A 17533-nucleotide genomic window follows, 5' to 3' on the forward strand; every position below is an offset into this window, starting at 1 on the left:
TTACTGCACTTCAGGCAACCAATTTATCATTATTTAGTCTTTACACTCAAACAACAAACTATTTTTTCTCCATTAGCGTCATATGAGGTGAAACATTCTACAGGCAAAAAAAGATGTAGACTCAGTAGATATTGCCTGTGATTACTCATTTCCTCTGAGGATTTTTCAGATACTTTTTGCTAATCTAAATGGAAAATATATTCTTAAGAAAACACCCCTGTTTTCCATTATCTCTACAGGTTGATTGTGTCTAATTAATGGAAATGTTCTTGGTGACTTTAAGTTCCTCTCAGTCGTGACACATATCAACAATTAAAAATTGCTTTCTTTCTCAAAGGTTTACATAATTGTTTCACCTGAAACAATGTGTTGCCTCTAATGTCTTTGTAGGACGTATTCTCTGTGGTCATTATCAGTCATAGGGGTTGGACTTGAATGTAGGACCTAGGAATACAAAGAAGTGGGGACTTGGGGCAGAATCAATTCTGGGGAAGGGATGGCTATGCCCACTGTCTGGGGGAGGTTGTAGTAGACTTTGGCAGCAGTATCCAGAATTCAGCTTGGCTGACGTTAGTTGTTGAACGGCCATGCTGTGTGAAGAGGGAAAACTAAGGTAGTTTTAAGGAACCAAGTCTATGGCATGATTTTCAACACTGTTCCAGACTAGGTGGCTTCACACCTGGCTCTCTGACCCTGCTTGTCATACTCTGAATTAAGATATCCTGCATGACACCATAGGCCTTGACTTGCATTTCTACACCCTTATAGGCATTCTGATATAATCGTTAAAAGAGCTGACCTAGGGACAGACTGACTGCCTGGGTTCCAGTATCAGATCTACCATTTACATGGTGAGTGGCCTGAGATAATTTAACCTCTTTATGCTTTGGTTATCTCATCTCTAAAATAGTGATAATAATAGTATTTTCTGATTAGGGTTGTTATAGGATTAAATGAACTAACCCTTGTAAGGCGATTAGTGCTTACTAGCTATTATTGATCATATGATAAAACAACTATCTAATTTTACATGTCTTATTAAGACAAAACTGCATGTCCACAGTGAATAGAAATATTAAGACATGGAGATTAAACAATACCTTTTAAGGTTTTCATAGCAGTTTACTCACATGATCTCAATCCTTAAACTCCTCTAGTTTCACAAATTCTGTGTAGAGACAGGTTACCATAGCAAAGATAGTTTAAATGCACATTTCCCTTAAGAATGTATATTTTGTGTGTACTATAGGGTTTACTATAGTTCAGGCTTTTAAAAGTGCTTGATCTGACCTTTCTAAATTAAGAAAAGGCAGGTTATGCAGGCTTTTATGCCAGACATATCTGGAGAGCATTAGGCTGTAATTAGACTAACTGGGGCTAGTTGGAGGTTGTGATGGCTCCACTTCAGTGGTGCATAAAAGCATCTTATGCACAGAGAATTAGGAAGCCAGAATAAGGACCATTAGGATGTCATTTACTACATTTTCATTTAATCAATTTATACTCTTTAATGTGATGGCCTAGTTTGCATCTTTTATGCAGGTGTTAATTCTCCGCCTTTGACTCTCTTTAATACATGTCTATGAAATGTGGCTGCCTGCAAGTTCTATACATCTGTGATGATGGAAATGAGATCACGCCGTTGGGGAAAGTGGGTCCCAACCAGCACTCCTGATCATCACCAAACACAATGGGACAGCTAGAAAACTTCTATTTCTGATATTCTGAGAGTGAGCTAAACCCCCCAGTCTCTTTTGAAGGGTACCTGAATCTCCATAACACAATGAACTTGACTTTATTTCAGGATATTGCTTCCTTATTTTTCCTTTTGACCATCAATGATAAAATAATTTATAATAACCGTTTAAAGTAGGTGCTCTTCTGAGCACTCATATATGATCTCACTGATCTTAAAAATCTTCAGAGATAATTCTATTTTATAAGTGAGGAAATGAAAGCCCAGTTGACTTAGCTGCCCAAGATGATTCAGTGATTCTATAGCAGGAACTTGTGAAGCATAGATACGTTTTCCTTTCGGCCACACACCATGCTGCTTCTCTGCTGATTCAAATATGGTGTAGACAGAACAATAAGTTTTTCCTCTTCTTGTCTTTCAGAAAGACTAGGTAATGACCTCAATTGAACTTACAGGATTGTTCCACATTTTGACACTTTTATAAGATTTTCCCTCCCAAAACAAAATACTCCTTAAAACTGCAGTCAATTTGTGAGGTTCCATAGCAGATTTCTTAATTCTCAGATAAAGCATCTCTGGAAGCTGAAGCTCCATGAGGGCAGAGACCTTGTCTTCTGGGTTCACCACTATATCCCTAGTATTTAGCACAGTTCTCGGTACATAGTAGGTGTTTGCCTCATGTCTGTTGAACAATAAGTTGGTAAACAAATGAATTACTAAATTAATATACTTAAAAGGAGAAGCTGGTGGGGCACCTGGGTGGCTCAGTGGGTTAAAGCCTCTGCCTCTGGCTTGGGTCATGATCTCAGGGTCCTGGGATCGAGCCCCACATCAGACTCCTCTCAGCAGGGAGCATGCTTCCCCCTCTCTCTCTGCCTGCCTCTCTGCCTACTTGTGATCTATCTCTGTCAAATAAATAAATAAAATCTTTAAAAAAAAAAAAGGAGAAGCTGGTGTCTACCATTAGTTCCCTAGAATCTATTTTTTCCAGTAGTTTTCTTTTTTTTTAAATTTTTATGTATTTTTAAAATTTCTTTTCAGTGTTGCTTTTTCAAAAAATATTTTATTTATTGATCTGAGAGAGAAAGAGAGAGAGCATGAGATGGGGGTGGGGGCATCAAGAGAAGGACAAGCAGACTCCCTACTGAGCAGGGATTATGACCCTGAGATCACAACCGGAACCAAAGGCAGATGCTTATCCCACTGAGCCACCCAGGTGCCTCTTCAGGAGTTTTCTTAAAGTGATGAAAATTTAACACTTTAAAATGAATTTCAAGGATTATTTTAACTTTTTTTGAAGAATTACTTTAATCTTGACTTAATTTTCTCATTTTGATTCATATTCTCCTCCATTTATTTATTTATTTATTTATTTGGGTGAGGGCTGGAACAGAGAGAGAGAGTCTTAAGCCAGCTCCATGCCCAGCATGGAGTTCAACTTGGGGTTCAGTCTCACAACCCTAAGATCATGACCTGAACCAAAATCAAGAGTCTGATGCTCAACTGACTGAACCACCCGGGTGCCCCTGTTCTCCACCTTTTAATAAATTCTTAGCATTTCAGTGGGCTGTGCAGAGACTTGGTCATTGGTTTAAAATCATGGAGTAAAATGAGTTCAGTAATGGTATATAATTTTAATTTCTCCATATCCACAAAAAGATGGGAAAAATTAAAAAGTTTAGAGACTTTTTATCCTTTGCCTTTTCCTGAGAAGTGACTAAAATTTTTAATTTAAAATGGTTAAAAGCTCAAATTTAAAATTTGAATTTGAAAGAATGGAAAATATTTATCTTTTCCTTTTTAGCATAATGAATTTTTAAAGAAATGCAATAAATAGTTATATTTATGTACCAGGAACCATTATTAAATTACTTTGTCATCCTAATATAATTAGATCAATTTATCATCAAATAAAGCTCATTAATTAAACTTTAATGTTTGGTCGCTGATTATCTCTGATTTTGCAGCACAGTCTGTTTTTCATTGAGGGCTAAAAACTCACCTTTAGGTTAATAAGTTCTGCTAAATGACATAAGTATGCATAATGAAAGCTATACACTAATAGGTTCACATTAATATCCCTTTTCCATCTGCTAAGAACTTAGTACCAATTATTAATTATTTTTCTGCAAAAACCCTTTACAGTTTTTTTCAGAAATTTATGGATATTTGTTTGGAACAAGCTTTCTATTTTGCTATTTTCCCCATATTTTGTGTCTGTTTTGTATTAACTACATCTATATGATTCTCTAATAGGCCAGGATTATTTAAATACAAAAGCTGCAATTAACAGGAAAGATGTTTTATAATGGTCTTCATTTAAAAAATGAATATATCCGGGCACCTCGTTGGCTCAGTGGGTTAAAGCCTCTGCCTTCCGCTCAGGTCATAATCCCAGGGTCCTGGGATCAAGCCCCACATCAGGCTCTCTGCTCCATGGGGAGCCCCTGCTTCCTCTCTCTCTCTGCCTACCTCTCTGCCTACTTGTGATCTCTGTCTGTCAAATAAATAAATAAGATCTTTTAATTAAAAAAAAGAATATATTCTATAATTAGATCAATCTCATGGCATGAACTTTAATCACTAGGATTTGGTGAAAATCAATATAATTTTAAAAGTACTTGGGGGGGGCACCTGGGTGGCTCAATGGGTTAAACTTCTGCCTTCAGCTCAGGTCATGATCTCAGGGTCCTGGGATCGAGCCCCACATTGGGCTCTCTGCTCAGTGGGGAACCTGCTTCTCCCACCCCATGCCTTCTCTCTGCCTACTTGTGATGTCTGTCAATTAAATAAATAAAATCTTACAAAAAAAAAAGTACTTGGAAATCACCAAACAAGTTAGATTAAGCAAGTGGTATTTCAACTCAAAATAATATCTACAGCATTAAGGGACCTCATGTAGCTTTATTACAAATAGAACGATATGCAGACTTGTCCTATAGTCTTTAGTACATAATGCTGGCATCTAATCAAATCAAAAGTTCAACTGCCTTTGCTAAATATTTCTTTTGGAAAGTTGTTTTTTATTTTTTATTATTTTTTAAGACTATTTTTTGTTTGAGAGAGAGACAGGGAGCATGAGCATGAGAAGGAAGGAGAGGGAGAAGCAGGCTCCCTGAGAGCAGGGAGTCCGATGCAGGACTCAATCCCAGGATTTTGGGATCATGACCTGAGTCAAAGGCAGAAGCTCAACCAACTAAGCCACCCATGTGCCCCTGGAAAATTATTTTTAAAAGGTATAGTTCTGTTTGTTTTTCTTCTGTGTGCTAAGACTTTACTAACTTCTCAAAAATTCTAATTCTTAGAAAATCTTACATGTTCATCAATAGAGTTAAATAAATAAAATACCTTTTAAATTTAATTTCTTCTTTGTTTACTACTCAAAGTGCTGTGTTAAGAATGTTAGACAACGTGTAGTAATAATGAGGCATCTATTATAATGGAAAACAGATTGTAGTCCTGCACAGATAGTACAACTCATTTATTTTGTAACTTCCCCACTCACAAGTATTTATTTGTGCCAGATGTGTTAAATTCCAAGGTTTCTCTATATATAGAAAATCAGCCTCTTCATATTTTTTCCTGAGCATCTTTAAAATAAATCTACCGTTTTCCCATTTTTTCCAAAACATTAAAAACACTTTAAAAATGATAATTCCATTTTGAACACAATGCATGTGATAATGAAATTCCTTAGCAAAGCATCAAGTTTCGAAACAATTTTTTTTTTTTTTTAAAGATTTTATTTATTTATTTGACAGAGAGAAATTACAAGTACACTGAGAGGCAGGCAGAGAGAGAGAGAGAAGGAAGCAGGCTCCCTGCTGAGCAGAGAGCCCGATGCGGGACTCGATCCCAGGACCCTGAGATCATGACCTGAGCCGAAGGCAGCGGCTTAACCCACTGAGCCACCCAGGCGCCCTCGAAACAATTTTTAAGTGAGAAAGTGAATATTTATTTAGAATGAGGAAGTATATAACAATAAAGAATAGATATCTACTGCAAACATCATGAAATCTAGAAAACATAATTTTTATAATTTATTTATTTATTCTTTAAAGATTTTATCTATTTATTTCACAGAGAAAGACACAGTGAGAGAGGAAACACAAGGAGGGGTAGTGGGAGAGGGAGAAGCAGGCTTCCCTCTGAGCAGGGAGGCCGATGCGGGGCTCAATCCCAGGACCCTGGGATCATGACCTGAGTGGAAGGCAGACGCTTAATGACTGAGCCACCCATGCACCCCAGAAAACACAATTTTTTAATTAGTTGCCTGAAAAACCTCTATGATACATTTTCCCCGGTATTTTTATAGAAAAAAATTTGAAAATTCCTGTCAGATTTCTTTCCAATACCAGCTCTAAAAGATGTATTTGCTGTTTGTATGTTTCTTTTAGGCTTGTGGTTACAAGCCTATGGAATCTGATAAATTCTATTCCACATGATTACCATAAAAAAAATGTTTTTTTTCTATGCATGCCTCTACATTGAGTATCTCACAACATGGCAGCTGATTTGATGCAAGAGGAAGTACATTCAGGCAAGAGGGCAAGAGAAAACGTTGCAGCAAGAGAAAAGAAGCTAGCAAGAAGCCAGTCTCTGGTAACCTAATCACAGAAGTGACATCCCTTCACTATTCATTTGGAAGGAATCCTTAGGCCCCACCCACACTCAAGGGAAAGTAATTACACAGGGTGTGAATATCAGGAAGCATCATTCTATGAGCTGCCTTTTCACGGTACCATAGGACTGTGGACTTCATATGGTACTGTGGACTATGGGCTTATACCTTCCTGTCATGCTGCTGGCTAAACAGGCTCAGTGGGCCATGGGAGCATATTGAAAGCCATTCCAACACTATTCTGACACCTAACAATGCCTTAAATAAACATGCAAGTAACTGCAAGCTACCTAAATACACCCCTTCAAACTCAAAAAAGATATACTCCAACTCATTTGCCCCTCATCTGAATCCCCAAAATCTCAATGGCTACTCCATCAACATCTCACACAAGTGGCCTTAACTGATTACAATTTAAAATAACTGGGTCTTACAAATTTTACAAAGCATTAAATATGTGCCTTGTATGACCCATCTGAAGGGGTCAAAGAATTGCTTAAGCTTTAGCACTTTCTCCATAAATCTGCCTCTGAATGGAAGCCATCATTACTGACTAGGTAGACACAGAAAAATGACACACAACAGTAATGAGTTCCTGAGTTTTCTTGTTGCCTCCCAAGCACCCTGGACAAGGAACTGCAGAAGCCTCCAAACTGAAAACACGAACAGGCACGAGCAATACCTACCTCATTCCAGCCAAACATCAATGGAAAAACTTCACTCCTTAAAATGTTCAAATAGCTCACAGGAAGGTAAGAAAAGACAAACAGAAGAAACAAACCGAAAACAATAAAATGACTGACTAAAGCCTTAACATATCAGTTACTCCCTTAAATGTAAATAGTTTAGACACAATTAAAAGACAGGTTGGCAGACTGGCTGAGAAAACATCATCCAAAAATATGCTGTATATAATAAATTCACTTCAAATACAATGACATGAGTAGGTTTCAAGCAAAATAGAGATCCAGTGACATCAAGATGACAAAATAGGAAGTGCCAGCCCTCATTCCCACTTCCCCACCAACACAGGTTTAAACAACATAAATTACAAAATACCTTTATGAGAATTCCAGGATTCAGTTAAGAAGTTGCAGTACCCCAGGTAAATAAAAAACCTGACAACAGTTGTACTAAAACAGGTGAGAAGAGTAATTTCAGTTTTTTTTGCATCAGTCCCCCAAAACTGGCACAACTCATCACAGAGAGAGATTGTGACTTCTCCCTTGGGTGAGGTGGGGGGGAAGAAGAGAGAGTGAGGAGAACATCCAACACCCCCAGCCTTTCAGTGCTGCAAATCAATTAACGTGATATGCCACATTAATAAAATGAAGAATAAAAATCACATGATCATCTCAACAGATGCAGAAAAAGTGTTTGACAAAATTGAATACCCTTTCATGATAAAAACTCTCAACATGGTAGGTATAGAAGGAATTTATCTCAACTCAATAAAGTCTATATATGACAAGCTCATAATGATTTTGAAAGTTTTATTTTTATTTTTTCAGGTTTTTTTAAGGAATTTTCTTGTTATTTAGTATTGAAATATAGTACCTTTGAGGTTACATTTGTTGAAGTTTTACAAGGAAAGACTCTACATAAGCCTGAAAAATATAGAAAATTATTGATGGTCCTTACTTGTGATTAATGTTTTAGATTAGAAGAACTTTTACAGGAATTGTATCTAATTATGTGTTCTGCAAAGCCCCTATAATTTTATGCTCTTTTTAATTCTGAATTTAATATATTTATATTTGACTAGACAAGTCAAGTAAATTGAACATGAACAAAATTATTCACTAAGAAAATAAATGGTTTCAATGTTTTTTAATAAAAAACTAATTTGTATGGGCGCCTGGGTGGCTCAGTGGGTTAAGCCGCTGCCTTCGGCTCAGGTCATGATCTCGGGGTTCTGGGATCGAGTCCCACGTCGGGCTCTCCGCTCAGCGGGGGGCCTGCTTCCCTTCCTCTCTCTCTGCCTGCTTCTCTGCTTACTTGTAATCTCTGTCTGTCAAATAAATAAATAAAATCTTTAAAAAAAAAACCTAATTGGTAGAAAAATAAAGTATAACAATAGAAAGAGACATGCCAGGGATGCCTGGGTGGTTCATTTGGTTAAGCATCTATCTTACGCTATATATATATATATGTATACATACACACATATATATATACATACAAGGTATATATCTCAATGTAGAATTACTCAATATGCGACAAACTGTCAAATGTTAAGTACGTGTAATCTGGTATAGGAAGGACTGTTAAAAATTAGGTTATTAATTTTAAAAAGTATGTAAACTCAGGTACATACATACATATATTCACAAACACGTAGGAGTTTTTGTCATTATTTTCTTTTATTAAAAGGGTATTATATTAACCACATTTTTCTTCACTTTGTTTTCTTACTCAAATTTGTGTGAGAATTCTTTCAAATCAACTGATATAGCTCTAATTTATTTTTAATAGATGCATAATATTATATATCATAATTACTCTATCACTACTAAATTCATGGGTAGTCACTTGTTTCTGAGTTTTGCCACTAAGAAAAAATTTAGTAAGTGCTTATATATTTTTATACCTCGATGGATTTATTTCTATGGAACAAATTCTCAGGCCTGAAATTAATGACTATTAATCCCATTATGAGAGATATTGGCTTGTAGTTTTTGGTGTTTTTTTGTTTTGTTTTGTTTTGTTTTGTGCTGTCTTTCTCTGATTTTGGTGTAATAACAGCCTAAAAAATGAGTTGGGAGGTGTTTCTTCCTCTTCCATTTTCTAGAACAGATTGTGTACAATGGGTGTTAATTATTTTACTTTTTATTTTTTAAAAAGATTTTATTTATTTATTTGACACACACACACACAGAGCGCGTGCGTGCGTGTGCCCCGCACACAAGCAGGCGGAGTGGCAGGCAGAGGGAGCGAAAGGGAACTAGCTTCCCTGATGAGCAGGGAGCCTCATGTTGGGGATCAATCCCAGGACTCTGGGATCTTGACCCAAGCCAAAGGAAGGCACTTAATCAACTGAGTTACCCAGGCACCCCTGGGTGTTAATTCTTTAAATGTTTTGTAGAATTCTCCAGTGAGTCTACCTGGATCTAATGATTTCTTTAGGGGGAGCTTTTTAATTATAAGCTTAATTTCCTTATCATTGTAGGACTTACTGTGTTTCCACTTCATCTTGGTTGAATTCTGAGAGTTTGTGATTTTTTGAGGAATTGGTTCATTTCTTTTATGTTTTTAAATTTATGAGAATGAAGTTGTTCATAGTTGTGATGGTTAATTTTATGTGTCAACTTGGCTGGGCCACAGTATCTAGATATTTGTCCAGACATTATTCTGGATGTTTCTGTGAGGGTGTTTATGAATGAGATTAACATTTAAACTGGTAGATTTTGAGTAAAGCAGATTGCCCTCCATAATGTAAGTGGCTCTCATCCATTTAGTTAAGACCTGAATAGTACAGAGACTCTTCTTTCCTGACCAAGGAGAAATACTGCATCAGATAGCTTTTGGATTTGGACTATAACATTAGCTCTTCCTGGGTCCCTACCCTAACTTCATTCACACTTGAACTTTAACATTGGCTCTTTTCTGGGTTTTCAACTTGCCAATTTTAGAATTGAGCTGCAGCACCAGCTTTTCTGTGGGTTCCCATGCAGATTTTGGACTGCCAGCCTCCATAACACATGAGCCAATTTCTTAAAATAATCTTGTTCTATACATACACATCTTATCAGTTCTGTTTCTCTGGAGAATCTGACTAATAATTATTTCCTCCTAAGCCTGCAAGATCTTAGTAATATTCTCTATTTAATACTAGTATTGGTGATGTGGGTCTTCACTCTTATTATCTTTGTTGGTATCATTAGAGATTTATCAATTTATTGATTTTTTAAAAACCCAGCTTTTTGTTCTATTGATTTTTCTCTATTGTTTCCAATTACATTAATTTCTGCTCTTATATTCTTTCATCTTGCTTTAGATTTATTTTTGTCTTCTTTTTCTAGTTTCTTGAGAAAGGAACTTAGATTATTTAAGATCTTTTTTTTCTCTAATATCAGCATTTAATACTCAGCACTGTTTTAGCTGCATCCCACATATTTTCATATGTTGTATTTTCACTTTCAGTTCTATGTATTTTCAAATTTTTCTTTGAGAATTTCTCTTTGATTTATGGATTATTTAGAAGTGTGTTATTTTATTTCCAAGTGTTTGCAGAGTTTCCTTGTTGTTTTTCTATTTTGATTTCTACTTTGGCTCCATTATGATTACAGAATATATTCCGTGTGATTTCAGTTCTTTTAAGCATGTTGATATATTTTCTGTGGTCCGGGGATATGGTCTATCCTAGTGAATGTTTCATGGGCACTAGGGAAAAAAAAATGTGTATCTTGCTGCTGATAGGTAGAGTATTTCGCATATTTCAGTTAGATCCAGTTGGTTGATTGTGTTGTTTAGATCTTATAGTTTGCCATCTAGTAGCTGTTTAGTAGTAATTGCTAAGAATGGGATATTTAAGTCCCCGGTGTATAATTGTAGGTTTGTCTATTTCTCCTATCAGTTTTTGTTTCCTAGTTTTGGGGCTCTGTTGTTTGGTGTATACACATTGAAGATTAAGTCTTCCTAATGGATTGATCCTTTCATCATGTGTAATGTGCTTCATCTCTTGTAATTTTTATTGTTTTCAAGTCTATCTTATCTGATGTTAATATAGCCATTCCTGTTTAAAAAAAAAAAATGTTTGTATGGTATGTTTCTCTCTCCCTCTCTCTCTCTCTCTATTTTTTTTTTTGGTCAGGTTGAGAGAGAGCACAAATGGGGAGTGGCAGAGGGTGAGGGAGAAGCAGGTTCCCTGCTGAGCAAGGAGCCTGATGCCAGGTTGATCCCAGGACCCTGGTATCATGACTTGAGCCAAAGATAGATGCTTAACTGACTGAGCCACTCAGACACCCCAAGAAATACTTTTAAAATACTTTAAAATACTTTTAAAAGTATTTCTGGGGGTGTCTGAATGACCTGAGTTATCTGTTTTTGATGGTTTGATAGTAACAACCATTAAAACCTTTAAGAGCTGGTTCATTTTATAGAGGACAATTTTAATAAACTCTTCAACTTGCTACATGATTGTTTTTCTTTTTGAGTCAATTTTGATAATTAGTTTTTTAGAAACTCATTCATTCCATCAAAATAATCTTGTCAGATCTTCCCATTTTTCAAGAGAAGCTAGAAATTAAGTCTTATTAATACTTTTTTTTATTAAAAACGATGTTAGACTTACATTCATGTTAATATTTTAGATAACCACAGTACAGTTATTAAAACCAGAAAATTGCCATTGATACAACAGTATTAACTAATGTTCAGACCTTCAAATTTTACCAGTTGTCCCGCTAATATCCTTTTTTTTTTTTTTTTTAAGATTTTACTTATTTATTTGGCAGACAGAGATCACAAGTAGGCAGAGAGGCAGGCAGAGAGACAGAGGAGGAAGCAGGCTCCCCACTAAGCAGAGAGCCCGATGTGGGGCTCAATCACCTGGACCCTGGGATCAGGACCTGAGGTGAAGACAGAAGCTTTAACACACCGAGCCACCCAGGCACCCTGTATTCTTTTTTTCTGAAACAAGATCCAGTTCAGATCCCATGTTGTATTTAGTCGTTTCTCCTTTGTCATGATTTTTTAATGTTAGCAATTTCTTATAACACTGTGCAAGATTAACAAGACTTCAGACCTCCAGTTTGCTACTTCTGGACAAACAAGGCGTGGCTGAAGCTATGTCTTATGTGTTATCACCAACAGCTGCCCTGGAATTTAAGTCAAAGTGGGACTGAAGGAGAGTTGATGGTATGGAAGAGTGAGTGTTCATTACATTTCTTCCCTTAGATTGCCAAATGGATCTTTTTTGTATCATATGGAAACCAATTTTTATTTGCTTATTCTGGGATTTCCTACATCTTGCATGGCCTACCACAGAGTACACGTTGAATACTTGTTAAATAAATGAGTGAATTCTGACAAGTACAAAATGCTTGTTGTTCATTTGGGAAAAGTTTCTACTAACAAGAAAGTATATGTGATATATTGTCATGGGTATGTGATGTTTTTGTTTATCCATAATCTAGTTTCCCTTCTTTCAGATTAGGAATCTAATTTTCCTTTTAGAAATTATTTCCCCTGACTCCATGCAGTCTTGGTGGAACCATCAATAAAGATACCAGGGTGTAACCATATAACCTACGGTTAGGCCAATCAGGCTTTCCTGGAAATGCTGAGCAGGAAGCCCATCATGGGGCTCAATCCCACGACCCTGAGATCATGACCTGACCTGAAATCAAGAGTTGGAGGCTCAGCCGACTGAGCCACTTGGGTGCCCTATATCTTAATAAAACAGTGAGATGAAATATAGCAAAGAATACTGTATTATTTTTTTCATGGAAAAAACTAGTTCATTTTAGGAAACAATGGTCAGGCATTTTTCAAGTTACCAGATTAACAATTACTAAATTTAATATCACTCTCTTAAATAGATAGTATGTTATCCTGAAAATACCATTCTAAAAATTTTACTTCTAATTCCTTGGTAATAGCTGACCCACTGTTTTTTATAATAACCCACCCTATAGCAGTTCTTGTAACTGACTTACAAAGAAAAAATAAAAATAATGACATATTTAAACCACCTGCTTATAAGAGTAAATCTGGACATATTTTGTGTTATTTTTCTTATGAGTTTACAATACAGAATCTGGAGGCATTACAATACGAAAGGATTTTTTTTTTAAGATTTTATTTATTATTTGACACAGAGGGAGGGTAGGCAGAGGGTACGCAGAGAGCGAGAGGGGGAAGCAGGCTCCCCGCTGAGCAGAGAACCCGATGCGGGGCTCGATCCCAGGACCCTGAGATCATGACCTGAGCCAAAGGCAGAGGCTTAACCCACTGAGCCACCCAGGCACCCCAATACAAAAGGATTCTTATTAGTAGTTTATAAATCCATGCTTATTAACATTATAATAAAAATACATGTATTTGCATCCAATTTCATTTCTTAAATTACAAAGATGTTGTAAGCATTGACCATCAAATGTCATCTCTCATATATTGATAGCCGAGAGAAAAGGTAACTATATCTGAAGTCCAAAAAAAAAATTGTTAAGCCTTCAGCATTCCCTTGTCAAAGTGATTTTCATAACTAACAAGGAGCAATAAATGACAAAAACCAGGAATACAAATAGTTTAACATTATGTCAGTACTTACAGTTAATCCACCCATCATGCTTAGTCTCTGACGATCTTAATTCTGAAGAGTCATTTCCTTGAAGAACTAAAGGAAAATACATATAAGGTCTCATGAAATTCAAAAAGTTATTTTAGATTGGTCTTAATTTTACAAAGAGGAAGAAACAGATCATAAAATATGTTAAATTGTGTAAATAAATTACTCCTCTTATACAGCATTTTGGTATTCTTCCTTGTTATCTAAACCAAAAAATATGCAGCTCTGTGTATGGATAGGTGAAAATTCTTAGAAGTAAAATGGCAGCGGTACACCTCAAGAGAGCTAACCCATCAGTGTATTTCCTATAATCCTTGTTCTGTTTTAGGTCACCTGTACCCTCTAGAAAGGACTGATTTTTCTCCTACTATAGCAGACTCACTGCATAGTTACAATTTTTCTTTTTATATGGGGTAGAAGAGACTGCTTCATTATTCAATAAAAAATTTAATGACAGTTTCTGAGCCATATTGCCCTAGGTTTTACTGCCTATAAATTCCAGTAGTCTTCAAAAAGAATTTTAATTATTTATTTGACAAAAATTTATATAGCATTTTTATGTGAAAAATCCTGTATTAGGTGTTTTAGAGACAGAAGTGAATATGACAGACTTCATCTCTCTCCTTCTGGAACTTTCAGGCTAGTGGCAGACACAACATTAAAGTACATACATAATTCCCTATATATTTAAAGTTGTAATGTTATATGAAGGAGGTATGCAGAATGTTATGAAAGATAGCCTAACAGTTATGGGTGGAAGGGAAGGCTTCTTTGAGAAACTGACATGAATCAGTGAGTATACTGGTGTAACAAAGCCTATGCTTCTAATCAGACCTGAAGCCAAACCTATAATTTCTTTTGTGCTTAAGCTTATATGAGTTGGGTGTCTGTTGCTTACATCTGAGGAGTCTAACATGCCATTTAATGTCAAATAAGATAGAAAGTAACTTTTGTTCAAGTTATTTAAAGAAAAGGCTATTCTTAGATTTTAGGTTGCTATCTGAAGTTAATTTCAGACTGCAAAATAACACTACTATTTCCCCTTTCTTCTCTCCTTCTCATTAACTATGCTCTGGCCATACTGATTTCCACTTCCTAGAAATGCCAGGTTCCTGCCTCAGGACCTCTCCTCATTTTGTGCTCATTAGTGAGAACGTTTTAAATTCTTTGTGTACACTTTGTGTACCAACTATCATTCCCACTTGGTAGACCTTAACAAGTATTTCTTATTTGTTTGTTTATTTATTTAATACAGAGAGAGAGATCACAAGTAGGCAGAAAGGCAGGCACAGAGAGAGGGGTAAGCAGGCTCCCTGATAAGCAGAGAGCCCGATGTGGGACTCAATCCCAGGACCCTGAGATCATGACCTGAGCCGAAGGCAGAGGCTTAACCCACTGAGCCACCCAGGAACCCCTCTTTAATTAATTATTATTAGGTTAGCCACATTATTAACTTTTGAGATCCTTTTGTTTTTCTACCCATTAGGTGTGGAGAGTAAGAAAGAGACTAATTCAACAGATACAGAATATTACTAGTTATCAAAAACCTCAATGCATAATTCAAATATTTTTATGTCAACAGAAGTCATCAATTAATCATAAGGTTGGGCAAAAGAATAAAAATTAGATTAAGGGTAAATATTTTAATGTTATTCCTTCATGATATATTAGAAGACAAAATTATTTCTTCCTTGGCTAGAAAAAACGTGCATAACTTCTGCAAGTAGTTATTTTTCAGGCTCATTTGGACCATGGTATAACTGAATTAGTATAAATATCTTCTTACTGAACACTTGTTTTATCATTGGACAGACTCTAAAAATTACTTTAAAATATCTTTTGTATCTATCATTTGATGTATTTAGCATTTCTTTATAAATTTTTTTAGAAATCTGAACATCAAATTCTTATGTTTTGCATGAAAATCTCTATTACCTACCTCTTAAACAAATTAGATCACCAAGCACTAACCATGAGCTAAGTCACTTTAATACTCCTAATAATCCTCTTTGATAGGATAAATAATTAGTCCAGAGTCACACTTCAGCATGAATCTTTCAGTGTTTAAACCTGGACCGTAATACCAGGGCCCACATTCTTCACCACTGTTCAATACTCTATCCATCATCCCTCTGCTCTATTCTCTTGTAAGTATCAATCTGGACCTGCAAATCCTTCATGAAGGGACCCCTGGTTGGCTCAGTCAGTGGAGCATGTGACTCTTGGTGTCAAGGTTGTAAGTTCAAGACCCCACAGTGGATGTAGAGATTATGTAGAAGTAAAAAAAAAATCTTCAAAAATAAAAGCTCCTTCATGAAAAAAACAAAACAAAACAAAACAAAAAAACTTTCTAAATCATGCCAAAACAAAAGAAAGAAAGAAAGAAAGAAAGAAAGAAAGAAAGAAAGAAGTGAGCGGATATTTTGGGAAAATTACCCTCTAAGTAGGGGAAAGTTCTAAAAAGAGTATCCTATTCATTTCAAATTAAAAAAAAACTAATGTTTAAGAGAGAAATTCTCAGCAAGAGGTCAACATCAGAATACAAAATGATGTATTTAGAAGCAGAACTGCTGCAGTGTAAACAACCGGGGTGTGAGTCAGAGAATATTAGGACAGGCCTGTCCACCAGGGATATAGATTTGATTGCATGTGACTTGTGTCAGCTTAGGAGAAATCAAGAGCAAACTATAAAAGCAAGGCAATGGGAATGGTTCTAAATGAGCCATTCAGCCTCTAAGGCAAGTTATATGGAGCAAATTGAAATTCAAAGGGAAACCATCAACATGCCAGCCAGGTTTATACATTGCTTGTTCATTTCTTCAAAAGATCAGAAAAACTTTATTTTAAAAATTGTAATTTTTTTTCTCTTCGAAATTACTAACATTCTCTGGTCAGCTAGCAGTGATTAAAGCCCTAGTCTGTCACCTATTTAGGCCCCTGAAATTCTCAGTCATGATAAATATAAAAGTAATATTTATATGCCCATTACTCAAAAAGGATTTACAACCCTGAAATCAGCAAAACAGTAGAAAGCTTAAAGCTGTGTGTGTGTGTGTGTGTTTTGTTCAAAATTTTCCTGTATTGATTTTTTTAATATACTTTATTTTTTAGAGCAGTTTTTGAGTAAAATTTGAGTAAAAATTGAGTAAAAGGTAGAGATTTCCCATAAGCTCCCTGCCCCTACACATGCATAGCCTCCCTCATTATCAATATCTACCACCAGAGTGGTACATTTGTACAATCAATGAACCTACACTGACAGATCATTATCACTCAAAGTCCATAACTTACATTAGGGTTCACTCTTTGTGTTGTACATTCTATGGGTTTGGACAAACTTGTAATAACATGTATCCATTATTACAGCATGATACAGAGTATTTTCACTATTCTAAAAATCCTCTGCTCTACCTATTCACTCCTCCCTCCCTCTTAACCCTTCACAACCACTGACCTTTTTACTGTCTTCATAGTTTTGCCTTTTCCAGAACCTCAAATAGTTAGAACATATTTTTTTCTTTCTTTTTTTTTTATTTTTTTTATTTTTTGACAGAGAGAGAAGGATCTCAAGTAGGTAGAGAGGCAGGCAGAGAGAGAGGAAGAAGCAGGCTCCCTGCCAAGCAGAGAGCCGGATGCAGGGCTTGATCCCAGGACCCTGAAATCTTGACCCCAGCCGAAGGCACTGAGCCACCCAGGCGCCCCAACATATTTCTTTTTAACACTGAGTAATATTTCGTTGTCTGGGTGTACCACAGTTTACTTACCCACTCACCTACTCAAGAATATCTTGGTTGCTTCCAGGTTTTGATAATTATGAATAAAGCTGCTATAGACATCTGTATGTAGGTTTCTGTGTTCATATATGTTTTCATCTCCTGTGGGTAAATATGAGACCACCACAGCTAGATCATATGGTAATAGTACA

The sequence above is a fragment of the Mustela erminea genome, chromosome 5 (genome assembly GCF_009829155.1).
Source record: "Mustela erminea isolate mMusErm1 chromosome 5, mMusErm1.Pri, whole genome shotgun sequence".
NCBI classification, from domain to species: Eukaryota; Metazoa; Chordata; class Mammalia; order Carnivora; family Mustelidae; genus Mustela; species Mustela erminea.